The sequence below is a fragment of the Phaseolus vulgaris genome, chromosome 7 (genome assembly GCF_000499845.2).
Source record: "Phaseolus vulgaris cultivar G19833 chromosome 7, P. vulgaris v2.0, whole genome shotgun sequence".
Taxonomy (NCBI): domain Eukaryota; kingdom Viridiplantae; phylum Streptophyta; class Magnoliopsida; order Fabales; family Fabaceae; genus Phaseolus; species Phaseolus vulgaris.
Window position 1 is genome coordinate 22295064 of NC_023753.2, and position 17194 is coordinate 22312257.

The 17194-nt window shown below is 34.3% G+C and overlaps 2 long non-coding RNA genes across 2 annotated transcripts; both read left to right on the forward strand.

The window, feature by feature from the left end:
* Positions 1-903: 903 nt before the first annotated feature.
* LOC137828854 (uncharacterized) lies at positions 904-2315 on the forward strand. Its single transcript, XR_011083986.1, has 2 exons — positions 904-1419; positions 1857-2315. It is a non-coding gene; the product is annotated as an uncharacterized lncRNA (long non-coding RNA).
* A 1825-nt stretch (positions 2316-4140) lies between these two features.
* On the forward strand, positions 4141-5246 carry LOC137828886 (uncharacterized). The gene is made up of 3 exons (XR_011083993.1): positions 4141-4399; positions 4470-4675; positions 4889-5246. It is a non-coding gene; the product is annotated as an uncharacterized lncRNA (long non-coding RNA).
* Positions 5247-17194: the final 11948 nt, after the last annotated feature.

The following is a 17194-nucleotide window of genomic DNA, read 5'->3' on the forward strand; positions in this document are numbered from 1 at the left end:
ATTAAATAAAAACAAAATTTCAAATAATTTCTTAAAATATTAAACATGCATTATAAAATTAGAAAATAAATAAGATCTTATATAAATAAAAGATAATACTTTTTATTATTAAAAACTCTATAATAATGAAAAATAAGAAAATACTAAATCGACAATAAAAAATAATTTCTTAAAAAACTATTATCAAATAAATTACTAACTCATAAACATAATAATTATAAAAAAATATATTAATATAAACACAACAACAAATTAAATAAATAAAAAAATTCAAATAATTTTTTAAAATATTAAATATATACTATAAAATTAGAAAATAAATCACATCTTATATAAATAAAAAATACTATTTTTTAATATTAAAAATCTTGCAGATGAATGAGGGTAAATTTAGAAATAACACATGCTTGTGTGACTTTCATTTTTACATCTCTTCATTTTGAAGGGAGAGGATATTTACTCTTCAAAGGTATATCCTCTCCTCCTCTTCCTTGCAAAATCCTGGATCCAAACAATTAATATACTCTCATTTCTTTTCTTGTGAACAACTGTACATCCATGCAAACAGAACCAATCAAGTATAGTGAGTTATAATTCTTAATTATTCTCAAAATATTTAATTATAATTAAAAAGTAATATATATATATATATATAAATAAAGTTATTAAAAGAAGTAATTTATGAACGTTAATTTTAGAATAACCTATATCACTATTTTTTATTTATTTTAGTGGGATTATTTATGCTGGGTTATATAAACTTCACCAATTGTTTAACCTCATTGAAATCTAATGGTTTATTACACAATCTTAAGAAACTAATACATTAGGTTTTTTCAAACTCCAATAAATAAATTCAATTAATTATTTTTTAAATAATTCAATATATATTTATATAAATTTTATTTTTCTCCTGTCGTAATTTCTCCCATAAAACCCCTGATTTCACCATTCCTCTATAAACGCATAATTGCTCCCACCTCTCCCACCGCACCGCACCGCACCACCGGACCACCGCACTGCCAAACACTTTCGGAATGACTTTGGAAGCTTCTTCTCCCTTTGGTCCACCACCGAACCGTTTCGGAATGAGTTTGGAAGCTTCCTCTACCTTTGGTCCACCACCGAACCGATTCCTCTACAAACCGTGTTTCCTTTGTGCAAAGTGTGTTTCGATTGCTTTCCGCAAGGATCGATTTGTTCATTTCATATACTCTTGCTTAATTTTGTCGTTGATTTTGTTTAATTTTGTCGTTGATTTTGTTTCCGTGGTGATTTTTGTTTTCTTCTTAATTTTCTCAATCTATACTCAAATTTGGACTCTCTCTTTATTGAACGTGATAGAACGGTGGAGTGGAGAGGTGTTGGTTAATTGAAAAGATGGATGGTGATGAAGGAAAAGGATTAGGAGTGAGAGAGGTTGGTGATCTTTGTACAATGCTTCTCTCTTCTCAACTTCCTTTACAATATTTCTTTCTTCTAATATAATATTTTCCAAATTTCCCATTTATTTGAGCCTGAGACAGATTTATTTTGGATCTTATCAATAACCTTCCTAGGTTCTCACTAAAATTTGTCTTTTATTTTCTAAAAGTTTACAAAAAATAGGTGTTTTCTATAATACAGATCATCTAGGTGAAGCTTTGAAATATGCCTACCTTGAGCTTTCAAATTAAAACAATGTTTTATATTTTCTTGTGTATGAAAATAGGCTTTTCACAATGTCCTCTCCTAATGTGATGTGAGAATCTCTTTGAAATTTATAATTCTGCTCTCAGCATTTGCACAATAACTATTGTAGTAAAGTCCAGCATACCAGAATGGATGCTTGTGATTTTTTTTATTTGGTTCCATAGAAAGTGGAGAAAATAATCAGAGGAGAAAGAGAGAGGAACAAAGAAGAAAGATACAAGCTCCGGTGCCATGCAACTCCCTTAGGCTAACCTTTTTCTGTTTCTATGTTAGTTTTATTGATTATAAGTTTTCTTGGTTTTTTAAGATAGCTTTGGCTGGTAGTCTGTTGCTAGTTGGGCACAACATAAAGTAGCTATTATTGTGCATAGTTTTTAGATGTATCACTTGGAAGTGCTGTTTGCTTTGAGTTTTTATTTGACATTTTTTTCTCTTGTTATGAAATTCTGGTTACCTTTTCCTTGCTGCCACAGTGCCAGTGACCTCTCTGTGCAACCTTCATTTCGTGGTGGTTATCTGGCCTTTACATTGCTTGTAATTGAATTACCGTAATTCTATTATATAACTCTTGCTAATGATGGAGTTCCATAAGAATAAGAATTTCCATAGTTTATGAATAGTAACTGAAATATTGAGCCGTATCTAAACCTTTATCTTCTGATATGGTTAAACAGTAGTTGTGATGTCTTAAACTTACCTTACCAGCATGCTTGCAAAAACAGAACCTAATGATATATTGAATTCATAAAATTTGTTGGTTTAATTATGGGTAAATCTGAATCATGCTTAGCATTGTAAAATATATTCTCTTGTTGATTTTTTTTTTCTTTGTGTTTCTTAAATTATTTGTCTGCTACGTACTATACTTCATATTAGCATCTGATATTGCACTTATTAATTCTCTTTAACATTTCTTATGCTCTGAAAAATAATAACTTGGATACTCGAATAGCAAGGACTCTAGCTGATATTATATTTACTAGAACTGGTCCTTCTGTCTATTTTTAGTAATTATTATTTGCTAAAAGCATGGAGTAAAAGATCTCACGTTTGGGTCTCGTTAGCTCACCTATCAATTGCAACAAAAATGAAATGACTTAATGCTGATATTTTATACAAGCAATTTGTCAAGAGTACTTATTCCATTTTAGACATATATTATAACTGAAGTTATACTTGTATTTATTTCTCATCTTCTTTCTTTACTCTAATTGAACATAGAAACATGCTGGAAATAGTTTATATTGGTGAAAACGAAGCTTTGATACCAATTGTAAGAAATTGTAAGAATTAATGGCTTTAACAAGAGGGAGGTGAATTGTTTAACGGAAGTTTTTACAGATTAAAGAATCAGATTAGCCAAAAACAAGTTAGTTAAAGCAGTTATTAGAAAAACAACTGGTTGAAAATGCGTTTTAACCGATTGTTTATGGTAGAAGAATTGAAAACACAAGTCAATCAGATTTTAAATGAGTGAGAGAGAGAAGATTACACAAACAATTATACTGGTTCACTCCTTATCAGAGTTATAGTTCCCAAAAAAATCACTGGGTATTTCACTAAGTAATTAACAACAAATTACAATCACACAACAATCTCAAGAACACACATCCTTTTTGACTTTACACAGAGTGAGAACAATCCTCTAATCTTACAGATTTACTGTTTTACAAGTATACAAAAATGAAAAACAATTATAAGAATAGAAGGAACAAATTACACATAGAGCTCCTAATACACTTCTTGAACCAATGGCACAACCTAAGGCAATCTAGCAAAACTTGAATCAAATCTTCCTCAAAACTGTTTCTTAATCTCTCTTTCTGTGTTTTTCAAATATGGAGGGTAACCCAGATTTATAGTTCTTCATACTAGCTGTTTTAGGCAGTTAAACACGAGTCTAAACAGTTTCAAACCAACTTAAAGTAGATTTAACAAGATTTTGAAAAATTGTTGAAATTCAAAAATCAATTGGTTGAAATGTCGTTTTAACCGGTTGAAATGGTTTTGACAGTTAGTCAACCAAGTCAAAAACAATTTGAAAACCCTCTAAACAAGCTGGGTGTAAAATAACCGACTAAACCGAGAAATCAACCAGTTGTTTTTCACTTAGCTTAGAAAAACGCTTTTCATTTTTAAAACTAGATTGATTCAGCTGTGCTTTGGATTAAGAATGAATTTTACAAATTCTAAACTACCTAGAACTAAACCCTAAACCCTAAACACAACAACATAAACATCAAACTCTCTTCTCAGATTTGGAGACATTAAAACTTCATTTTCAACATTCTCCCCCTTATTTGATGAAGACAAATCCCTGGGTTGCTTTGGGATGTTCTGTTTAGAATTTAACACAACATGCAATCACAAACAGAAGCAGAAACACATGATAATTTATTCCAGATATATCAAGCACCACAAAACCAGTTTCCACTAGGTGATTTCCAAAAGAAACATCAACCAAATCAGTGTGAAAACCAGTTGAAATAAGTGCAGGAATAAGAACATTACAACCCCAAAGCACTTCTCCCCCTATTTGTCTTCACAAATAGAGTGAAAGAAGGATAAAAATAACATAAAGAAAAAAGAAATTGTTCAGAATATTAAATCAAAATTTGAAAGGAAAGCTATAAACTTGCTTCATTCATCCTTGCCATACTGCAGATCAAAGAGTTGGTTCTGCACTTCCTCAATTTGCTCATTCAAGGTCTGAAATCTTGAATCCATATTCTGGAACCTTGTCTCACACAGCTCATGAATGCTCCTTTAATTTTCAGCAAAGCTATCCATCCTACTCACCATGAGTCTTTTAAGGGAGACATTGAGGTTATCCTCTCATTCATGTGAGCAGAGCTTGGTTTAGTTCATATGCTTCAACAACAGGTTCTTCTTTGGTGGTTGCATCTTCATTTTCTTCCTCAGCATGAGTTCCACTTGAGCCGGCTTGGTCTCCATGTTTACTCACCATCTTCCACCAGTTTTGGTAAACCCCATATTGCTTAGGGAACCATTATTGATTTCACTTGAGGACTTCACAACCTCAGATAGTTCTTCCTCTAAATCCACTTCAAAATAGTGCAAAAATTTAGAAATCAAAATGACATAGGGATAATGGAAATCACTTAACCTTGTTACTTTTTGCATGTGGTCCTTAAAGATGTGGATCCAATTCAACTTTACTTTGTTCATGATGCAGTAAATCAGAACCAAATCTTCTTTTGAAAGAGTGGAATGGTTGTTGTCCCTTGGTGTGAGCATCCAGGAGATGATGAAGGCAATGAGCCTCTTATCCAACTTTAATCCTCCAACAAAAAAATTCCTCACTTTTTGAGAGTGGAATTTTTAAGGCAGCTCTTGTAGAATTACATCTTGTTAAATTCTTCCACCACTCCTATATTGCCTTTTATTAATTCTCAGTCCAGTGTACTTCAACCCATGACAGTTCAAACCTCATGGGTAATCTCCAATGTCCACCCCTTTCACATGAGAGCAAAGATTATCACCATTAAATTGAAGGTTTGTATAGAAAACTCTTACCAAATCCAGATATATATTTCCAGACATTTCAAGAAACCTCTTCAGCTTTTGCTCCTTCAAAAGGTTCCTCACCTCAGTGAGGTTTTGCTGCTTCATCCAGCTAAAGGAAATCAATTTTGGAGTATTGATTACTTTCCTACTTGTCTCATGTAGGTATTTCTCAATCAATTCTATTTCTCCCGCAAACCAACTTTCAAGTTTACCTCTGCTTCTCACAACCATTGTTTTCATCCCTTTGAATGATGGAGGAGTTGATTCCATGATTCCGTGAGAGAAAAAGTGTGTAGGCAAACTACAAAAACAGATTAGAGCAGAAGAGAAAATAGTGGTGGTTTCTTGTGAAGAAGAACAACTAATAACCACACTTATTTATGACCAAAAAAGGCAGTCAAAGCTTTGACATTTAGTGGGTTAAAATTCAAATGAAAAAGAATCAAATTAGAGGCAATAAAGCAACCTGTCATACCCTAACAGAAAGCACAAAGAGAGAAATCACATGCTGATTTGACCAAGTTTAAAAAGGTTTTAATTTCCAATATAAAGAGGAATATATTCTATAAAGAGCAGTAATTGTACAAAGAATACATGTTCAAAGTAGTAATAAATGCACTATTGACCACTAACGACACTGAGAATGATCAAAGATTCAAATCAAAGACAAGAAAATAAAAATAGAAAATACCACAGTGCTGTCAGGGCTGAAACAATTGGTTGTTTCGTAAAAACAATCGATTGAATTTCTGCAACACTAAAATAAAAATAGAAAATTAAATTTATTATCAGAAACCAAAAATACAAAGATTCAGATTAAAGCACATAATGTTTGTATGAGAATAGAATAGAAGAAATACTGATGTAAACCCACAAAGATCTCAAAACCAAGTCCACAAGAAGATGACCAAGGATGTCAACTATGAAGGGTCATCTCAACAATCAAAGGAAGACCTCATCAATAGGAGGAATGTACAAGGTCCAGAGCACTTGAAGTTCTTCCTACTAGTCTTCTTAAATATTTAGAAAAATGTTGTAAATAAGTTGAGGTTATTTGTAAGGGTCCAAATAGTAGAAATAAGCTAGAATAAAGTGCCTTTAGCATAGTAAGGGGTGTGGGTAGCATTCTAGCTTGTTCCTAGCCCATTTGAAGGCATTTTGACCTAGTTTCTAGAAGGATAAGCCTAGAATACGGGATTGACTTAGTCAAACCCTATGACTGTCCACTTTTTCCCCTTTTCCTATTCTACCATCTTTTCTTCTTTTCCAAGGCTCCTAAATCTATAAATAGGGAGGCCTACCTCATGTATTGATATGTTGAATGAACAGTAAAGTTACTATACACAAATTGTGTTAAGAGTTTGTGAGCATTGTCTCTCTAAACCATTGGTCTTATCTTGTGAGTGTTGTGAGCTCTCAAGTGGCGGCATTTACACTTATCTTGGATTCAATTCACCATCCAAGTGGCGTGCTCATTCACAATTCCACCACTCCTAAGTTTCCTTTCATTCATCTTTTTCCATTTCCATTCCTATTTTCAATAACAAATCATTGGATTCTTGTTTTTGCTTCCTTTAATTCAATTTAGTCCATGTATTGCTCACCTTGTGTTTGCTTAAATTTCGTACCTATATTTGTCATTCATTCTCACCATTAATTGTGTTTTTCCTTTGGCCTTATGGAAATGAACCTTCACATCTACTTAACACTTGTTAAGTTAATGTCCAGTGGGAATTTTCCTTAGGCTTCTCACCTATATTTTTCCTATAATCTAAATCTAAGTAAAGTGTCACCAATCAAATGAACAATCCTAAAATCAACTCACATCAAATATAGAACAAAATAATTCAGACACCAAGAGTGAAAACATTAAATTTGATTTAAAACATAATGTTCAAGCATAGGAAAAATAAGAAATTATCCTTCAAGATCATTGTACAAATTTGAAACAGTTCATAATTCCAGAACCAAGGCTCTATCTCGAGTATTTGCATCCTTGAAAGCCAGATTCTACATATCCTTCAAGCAAAGTCTTGCAAAAAGAACATATCAAGTAACAAGATTTGATCCCTTAAAGAATTTGGGTCCTTTCATGTTAGATTTATCATAAGAACCATTAATATTTCTTGGAATCCATTTCAAGATACCTCTAGGAACAAGAATTTTACGAATTTTGCAGAACCTGACAGAATGACATCTCTTCATACAATAAAAGCATGTAACAATCAATTGTTTTGATTTTTAATCGGTTGATTTTCTGACACAGTTTAAAAGGTTTTGAAATCCCATTCTTTTTACTCCGTGGATAAATCCTAAATCAGATTTTCCAAAAACATAATTTTGAGATGCAAGAACACTCTCAAAGTTGGATTTTCCTTTTGAAAGCCTACGTACAATTTTCACAAGGTAATGGATATTCTTTTCAAGAGATTCACTTTTTTCACAAACAGTCACACATGCAAGAAGAGTTCTTGTAAATCAAATCCAGATTTTAAAAATCAATTTTAAACTTTTCCAACTCTTCTTCTAGTGTTTTAACTCTATTTTCAAGTCAATTATTCAACCCTTTCAACCGGTTGTTCAAGAGAGCCAATCTATTTGTTGAACCAAGTGGTGTTCAATGTTTTGAAGAATCTAAATCCTTTTAAGGATGTTGAAGCCTCTGCTTTGCTTGATGTTGCTGTGCTGGTTTAAGCTTTGTTCTGGGATAGTTTATATGTTGTAATCCACCCTTTAATTAAATCTCAAGCAATTAGCATGTCAATCTTTATGAAAGTAAAATGTTTTTCAAACTAAGTTGAAACAACCGATTGTTTTTGTCAAAACAACCGATTGTTTATACTTAGGTGTTTTGAGAAAGATTGAAAACTGTTTTTGAAAGGTTGAAGCTGTTAAGTACCAAAACAACTGATTGATTCGAGGAAACAACCGATTGTTTGTTTTGGAATCATAACAGAAAAACTGTTTTGTGTTTGACTGAGCTTTAAATGCTTTAACTGTATACGCTCCAGTCATTAAATGCTTTGACCAATCTTTTAATGCAATTTAAGAGTTTGTTAAGATTTGATAACAAACTACATCTTTGAATATATTAAGAAAAACAGATTTGAGAATTAAGAATCTTTTGACAAAGTTTTTCTAAAGAGTTTTTCAAAGAGCTGAGATTGCTAAGAGTTTGTGATTGATCAAGGTGCTGGAATAGGATTCTACTTGTATTGATTTCAGATATTCATATGTAACAAGTGTAATCTTTGTACTCTGTTAAACAATTTTGTTTCTGTGTTTGCTGAGATTGGCTGTGTGTTTTTGAGGTGTTTAAGACCAGCAATCTTAGTGTTGGCCAAGGAGAGTGTGTTTCTTGAGGTGTTCAAGGTCATTCTCTTGGTTGTTGTGTAAGTGATCAAGGTGTGGTTGCTTAGTGGATATCCTCAGGGTTTATGAGAAGACTGGATGTAGCTCTGGTTTGGAGTGAACCAGTATAAACAATTGTGTACAATCTCTCTATCTCTAACTCTTTAAATTCAGTTTATTTGTTGTTTGCTGGTATAAACAACCGATTGTTTCTACGAAACAACCGATTGTTTTTCTGGTACTACAACTTTTGCTTGCTGTTTTGGCTAGCTGAATTGCTGAATCAATTGGTTTCTAAGATAACTTCATTCTAGTTTTTGAAAAGTTTGCGAAAACCCTTTTAAACTATTCACCCCCCCTCTAGTTTAAAGCCATCTTTTCTAACACTATTAGCTTATTCATGTGTTTCTTTAAATGCTACAAGGAGTTGATAGTAGTTATCACCTTTGGATGAAGAAGTTGAACTTACACCTCTTCATTTGGACATTCAAACTTGATATGACCCTGCTCACCACATCCAAAACAAGTATATTTATTAGAATTGGCATCAAGAGCTAGGTTCTTAAAAGTTTCTCAAGTTCTGTTTTTCAAATATGTTTTTATGGTTGACAAGACCTTTGAGAAAAAGGAACTAAATATAAAGATTCTCAAATGTTTGGACAGAACATGGTAGCCAAAGGTTACTGCCATATCAGAATCAAAAGATCTAACCTCAATGTCTACAACCTCTTTTTTTGGTAAGCTAAGGGAACATGAATTGGAAATGAACATATTGTTTGTTCAAGAAAATAAGGACAAACATGTCAAAGGCATAAATTTAAAGACAGCTGGACATAGAAGGTGCCAAGAATCAAGTGATAGTGATGAAGATACACTCAACTTGCTGTCTAAGAAATTTAGCAAATTCTTGAGGAAGAACATAGTCCTTTAAAAGGTATAATTCCAAGAAAATGAATGATTTCAATGCTAACAAATACACATGCTTTGGCTGTGTTGAGAAGGGACACATCAAGGCAGATTGTCCTAACAATGAGAACAAAGAGAAAATAGAATTCAAAGGAGAAAGAAGAGGCAAGACCAAGAAATCCTATATAGCTTGGGATGACAATGAAGTGTCTTCTTCCAGTTCCTCAGAAGATGCAAAAGCTAATTTGTGTTTGAAGGCATCAACATCAAATAGTGTAAATTATGGGTAAATATGAATCATGCTTAGCATTGTAAAATATATTCTCTTGTTGATTTTTTTTTCTTTTTGTTTCTTAAATTATTTGTCTGCTACGTACTATACTTCATATTAGCATCTGATATTGAACTTGTTAATTCTCTTTAACATTTCTTATGCTCTAAAAAATAATAACTTGGATACTCGAATAGCAAGGACTCTAGCTGATATTATATTTACTAGAACTGGTCCTTCTGTCTATTAATAATAATTATTTGCTAAAAGCATGGAATAAAAGATCTCATGTTTGGGTCTCATTAGCTCACCTATCAATTGCAACAAGAATGAAATGACTTAATGCTTATATTTTATACTACTCACATAGGAACTCTAAAAACTCTTATGAATCAAGGTAAGTCTCTATTTATACTATAACATAATCCATGGTATGTGAGAATAATATATTGTAAGATCCTTATGATATGCATTATTGTTCATTATTTTATCACTGAGTATCGAATGGTCTTCTTGGCATATCGACCATTCAACCCAAACAACATTGAACACCAAATAATGACTTGGCTTTCGAGCATAATGAAAGGAAACTCACATAAATACTAATCACAATACAAGTAACTAATCACTCCATAAAAAACACTAAAAGAGTATTAGGCTTTAATGGGGCTGAGATAATCTTAGGCCTATAGGAAAACTATAAATAGGTGAGGACCCAAAAGGTAAAAGGTAATGATTCTCTAACTATAGTACTTGTAATCTAGACCTATTCACTGTTGACTTGAGTGTTGGATTGTCTTTGTAGGTACCCACCATCAAAGAGACCGAAAGACCAAGAGGATGAAGAGACTCAATAAGGAAATCTTGATAGAGGAAACCCAACATTGTAAGAACATTTTTTGCACCCACCACGGGGCCGAAAGAAAAATCTATCGAGAAACCACATGGTAGCTACTAGGAGCATGATGGGAAGCGAAAGAGAAGTGATAGAGGAGGAAGATCACTGGATAAACTTGATCGTAACAATTTTGAAGATGAAAATAGAGTTGGAAAGACTGAAGAGGAAGTATGTCGAGGAGATGGATGCATTAAGGGGTGAAAATGCTGTAATGAAACGAAAGTTAGAAATTGGAGGAATGCCCACAGTTCACAAGGAGCACCGAAATCCGGAAGGCTCTAATGCTCAAACTATTACAAGAATGGAAGGAGAAAATATTTCATACCCCCACAACACGAAACCACACACATCTGCCAATACCTTTGGAATGTCGTCATGAAGACACGGAAGCAATTATGCAGGTGTCACTCCTGAACACGTGGAAGAGCCCAACACTGGATAAGTATGACGAAACAACTTACCCGAATCAGCATGTGGATGCTTATGTAATGCAAGTCAGCCTCTACACGACTAACGACACGTTATGTAGAGTCTTCCCAACATCTCTAAATGGGACCACACTGAATTGGTTCACCCGTGTACCTTCACACTCTATAAATTGTTTTGACACCTTGGTGTCTAAATTCGCAATCCAGTTCTCAACACGTCGGCCTCATCGTTTGACATTAATAGCGCTTGTTAACATTCAACAAGAAAAGACTGAATCCCTCTGAGCGTTCATGGAGCGATTCAGAAAAATGATGTTTAGTATCCAAAATCTGAGTCTAGAGGTGGCAATGCATCATCTGGTCACTGCTTTGATTCTAGACCCATTCTCTGACAGCCTGTGCAAGAAGCCAACAAGCAACAAGGACGAGTTGCAACAAAGGGCAACAAAGTTCATGCAACTGAAGGAGCTACACGTCTTTCGACGGAAGGTACACGGAGTGGAGGGAAGTCACAACTATATGGACAAGAAGGGGATGGAGAGAGCGCCTAGGTCGCCTACAAAACATAGAGAATACTCGTGACCCATACACTTCGCCCATAACAACTCAGTAGCAACAACACGATTTAGCATCTTGGATGAAGCGCTAAATTCAGACCTTATATCAGAACGAAAAAAAACCCAACAAGAAAGGAGAATGATAGGGAACGTGACCGTGGTCACTCCGGCCTCAGACCATGGTCAATACGATTGCAGACTATTTTATGGGAGGATGCCTAACCTACTCTTCTCGAAAATGCCACCTGAGAAGCTTAAGACTAGCAAGGCTATTGAAATATGGCACAAACAAAGTATGCCGATAGTGTACTTTGCAAAAGAAAACTTTTAGGGGATTGATCCCTAACATGATGACCCAATGGTCATCACGATTGAAGTAGCCAACTTTGTGGTCATGAAGACACTAGTGGATCAAGGTAGTTTGGTAAACATCTTATATATGAAAACCTTATGAAAAATGGGGCTCTCCCAAGATATGCCCAACTATAACACATCAGAATGGAAGACAACACGCGGGTTGACATTCTCTCAAAGTTGACAAACAACAAGAAGAAAGCTCGCCATGGTACAATCATCAAACAGACTTTACCAAAACTAATTATTTCGTTGGAAAAATGCATGAACATTGTGGCTGGTAGCCGAATTGGCTGGATTGGTGTAATGAAGAAAGTCACCAAGTACCGAGGCAATGACGTAGAAATCAGCGACCCGGTGCTGAGAAGGAAACCATCTCGATTTACCATAATCAAGGACGACTTATATAAAAGGGGTTTCGCTACTCCACTTCTGAAACGTCTAGTTGAATAAAAGGTCGAGTATTTGATGAATGAGTTGCATAACGACATATGTGAAAATCATTATGACGGAAGAACGATGGTTAGCCAAGTATTGAGAGTCAGGTAATACTAGCCAACCCTGAGGGCCGACTATACCAACTATAGTAAAAAATGCAAGAAATGTTAAGATAATGGATCGATCAGCCACCTCGCAACTCAAGAACTATGACGCATTAGCTCCCCATGCAATCAGACAGAGGAAGTTCGTTCTAGTCACGGTGGATTAAGGTCGAGTCGTTAGCTTGAATCACCGCCAAATAGGTACAAGATTTTGTATGGAGAAACATCATTTGTCAGTTCAACATAACCCACACAATAGTAAAACACCATTTGAGCTTAGTAAAACAATCCTCAAACAAATGGGCAAGTGGACGTCGCCAATAAAGTCATCATTAGGATGTTAAAAAAGCCATTGGGAGCCGTCAAGGGAAGATAGGTAGAGGAACTTTTGGAGGTCTTATGGGCTTACCAGTGCACACCTCACTCCATAACTGGGGAGACTCCACACAACCTAACGTATGGACTAAAATACATGCTACCATTTGAAGTAGGCGAATCAACAATCCCATGCACGGGTCCCTACCGAAAGAGGTAAAAACACCTTCTTGGTTAAGAAAGAACCCTACATATAGGTCCCTGTCGAAAGCATCTACATTTGTTAAGGAAGAATCCCTAATTGGATTCCTACCAAAACAAATCAACAATTCAACAAATAAGATATCCACAAGTAACTAAGAATTTTTTCGGAATCTTGAAGAACAATATGTGACAGCCCAGAAAGAACAAATTAAATTTCAAATCAACAAATTTATTTTATTTTAGAATATTAGTTTTGCGGAATTGAGTGCAGGGATTGAGAAGAAAAAGGCACACACCATTTATACTGGTTCACTCATCAAGAGTTACATCTAGTCCAACCTCATACCAAGGTGGATTCCACTAAATCAAACCAAAACTGTTACAAAACTTTGTGGTTTTTGAATCCTTCAAGAACAACACACAATGTTGGAAAAACACTATTTCAACATCTCTTACACTTCAAGAAACTCTATCAACAAGTGCCTATACAATCACTTTTACACAAGAAAGAATAAGGAAGGAAAACACTTGAAAAGAGGATGCAAGAAACTGAAAACAACAACACTTTGCTGCAGCACAACAGTGGCCACTTCAAACCTTGACCAAGGCAAAAAATGAACAAGCACACTTGAATTTCTTTAAGATAACCTTTTAAAAAATCATTCAAAGATTTTATCTTTCACTGAAAACTCTTTGATTTGTGTTTAAAAACGTGATAGCTATGTGAGATGTGCCTCTTTTTATAAAAAATAGTTTATAATAGTTTTTCAAAAAACAGTTAAAAGTTGTTATAAAAAGAACATATTGGAGTTAAAATAAATAGATTGTTTCTTGAAAAAACAAAAGATAATTTCCAAACCACTTCCAACTTAGCTTAACGATAATAAAAAGGACCGAAACAAACTCTTTGGTGCCAAAACTAAATTTTGAAAATGCTTTAATAAAATAGCACCAGTGCAGAAATTTGATTTTGAAAAAACTTAAGGTAGATTTTGAGAAACCTTTTAAAGAACTTCTTGTGCTTGAGCTCACTACCTTGGTTAGGGATATGAGGTAATATCACAATGCAAAAGGCTATCTTAGACAACCTCTAACCTATATTGACCACTAATTATAATATTATAACCTTCAAAGCTATTTTCTACATCAAACACACACTATGACATGTTGTGAAACAACTTCTTCAATACTCAACAATCTCCTTCTGTTTGATGGAGACAAATCCCCATAGCTACATTGCTTTGAAGGAAGTCCATGGTCAAAGAAAAACACATGCACTTTGATTCCAGAATATACCAACTATTTTGAAAGAAATCGAACAGGTTTAAAAAATTGTTGTACCTCCCTACAGCTTAATACCTGCATGTATCTGCATGAACTTGAGCTTTATTTGAGCTTTTCTTCTCCCCCTTTGTATTCATCAAATAGGATTGGAGTATAGAATAAGAGAGAAACAAACAACCATACATAATAATCCAAAATAGGTCCTTAAAGTGCTATTACAGTCCAGAAATTAAACACAACCATTGAAGGAAATTTAAAAACATATTGTTCAACAAGACATAATTTGAAGGATTTGGAGAAGGGATCACATGTGCTTGTAGTAAAGTTCTGCTAGCTGTTCCTGGACTCCTTTAATTTGATAATCAAGGTGTTGAAACCTAGCTTGAGTCATCTCAAAATAGGTATTCTGATCATCCGTGAGTGTATCTAGTCGATCAAGAACTTGTCTTTCAAACATTGGTAATGGTTCACCTCTATACTCAAGGTGCTTGATATGAAACCAGAGCATTTAGTCATCTCAAAATAGGTCTTCTGATCATCCGTGAGTGTATCTAGTCGATGAAGAACTTGTCTTTCAAACATTGGTAATGGTTCACCTCTATACTCAGGTGCTTGATATGCAACCAAAGCATTTTTATATGTGGCAACAACATCTTCTTGCACAGATGGTTGGGCTGGTGATTCCACCCTGTGGGATGATGAGTTATGCATCTCATAGCAAGATTCTTCAACAACTTGAAGAATTTCATCTTCCATGTGATGAGCAGCCTCATCCTCATCTGCATGATCACAATTGGATGCTCCATATTCCATTCTTGGAGCAACATTTCTCCTGAATACCTATGTATTGTTCACCTTATGAAAACCCATCTTAATGAGAGTTGAGTTATCTATTTAACTTGCTACCTTGATAGTCTCATTCCTCTCATTTGTAATTTCAACCTCAAAATAATCAATTAGTTTTGAGAGCATATGGAAATCGATAATCAGTGAGCCTATTTAATTTTAGCATATGTTCCATCAAAATACTCACCCAATTTATCTTAATTATGTTCATTATACAGTAGAGCCAGATTAAGTCTTCTTCATGAAGAACAACATGATTACTACCTCAAGGAGTAAGTTGCCATGCAATGATGTATAACAAAATACGTGGAGTTAAATTCAGATTACGTGCATGAAATCTATTCACAGGTTGAGCTGGATTCCTTACACAACTTTGGTAAAACTAAATCTTGTTGAATTCCTAGATTCCAGCCGTGTGTCCTTTGCTCACTTTCAGTCTTGAGTATTTGATCCCAACAACATTTTTCCAGACTTCAGTTGTGACTGTTATCTTTACTCCCTTCACATGAAAGACAAGTTTTCTACCATCTTGAGTGAGATTAGTATAAAACACTTTTACTAGATCTGGATAGACATTTCCAGTCATCTCCAGGAAGTGTTTCACTCTTTGGTGCTTGAGAACAACTTTTGGTTCAACCAGATTCTCACTCTTCAGCCAAGAAAATTCTAACACTTTAGGCACATTGATTTGTTTTATGCTCATATCATGCAAGAAGATGGTCATGGCTTCAACATCTATATCAAACCAGCTTTCCAAAATCTCTTGATTGTTGCTGTGTTGCTCTCGGGATCTCCTTTTCTTGTGTGAAGAGGATGTCGTTTATGATCCTGCACTTAACTGCACTTGAACGCTTGGAGAAGGTAGTGGTAAAGTGTAAGGAAAAACAGGTTTAGCACAAGCTTATATAGAGAGAAAAAGTTTAGAATAAAATCATGTAACAACTGTGTGTACAAATTTGATTTCTTGATAAATAGCAGTATCCAGTTTTGGGTATAGCAAGAATATTTTGAGAATTAAATTTTCAGTTTTTTTTATTCATGACCCAATGAATGCATCAAGTTAGTTAGGATTTTCTAGAAAAAGTAGTCAAAATACTGCTGGTCAATAACCACCATAAAGAACAATCAATTGCCAAAAGGAAAAAAAATCTATTTCTCTTTCCTAGTCATAATTGTGATCTTGAACCAGAAAAACAACATGTTAAAACAAGAAACAACAGATTAAAATATTACTGTTATGAGCAACTAATGCTTATTATACCTAATTAATTTAGTAGAAAATTGAAACTATCTTTAGCAATAGGTTTGGTGAAAAGATCAACTAATTGTAATTCAGTTCCAATGAATTTTATTTCACAATTCCCATTAATAATATGTTCACGTAGAAAATGATGCATTATCTCAATGTGCTTAGTTTTAGAGTGCATAACAAGATTTTTAGTCAAATTAATGATATTGGTGTTGTCACATAGGATAGGTATTCTACTTAACATGATTCCAAAATCACTTAGTTGTTGTTTTAACCATAAGGTTTGAACACAACAATTTCTAGCAGCAATATATTCTGCCTCAGTTGTAGAAAGGGCAACATTTGCTTGTTTCTTGCAATGCCAAGAGATTAAGCTTGATCCAAGCATATGCAAGTTCCACTTGTGCTTTTCCTATCAATTTTGCAACCTGCAAAGTCAGAATTTGAAAAACCAGTTAAGTTTAGAGATACATGACATGGATACCATAGGCCAATGTCTTTGGTTCCTTGTAAGTATTTCAGAATCCTTTTAGCAGCATTGATGTATGATTCCTTTGGAGCAAATTGGAACCTGACACACATACATACAACAAACATGATATCAGGTCTACTAGCTGTTAAGTACAATAAAGAACCTATTAATCCTCTATATCTAGTTTGATCAACAGGTTTTCCAGCAGGGTCTTGGTCAATGTGACAACTTGTAGAAATTGGTGTGTTGATTGCCTTGCACTAGTCCATCTCAAACTTTCTCAGTAGGTCCTTGCAA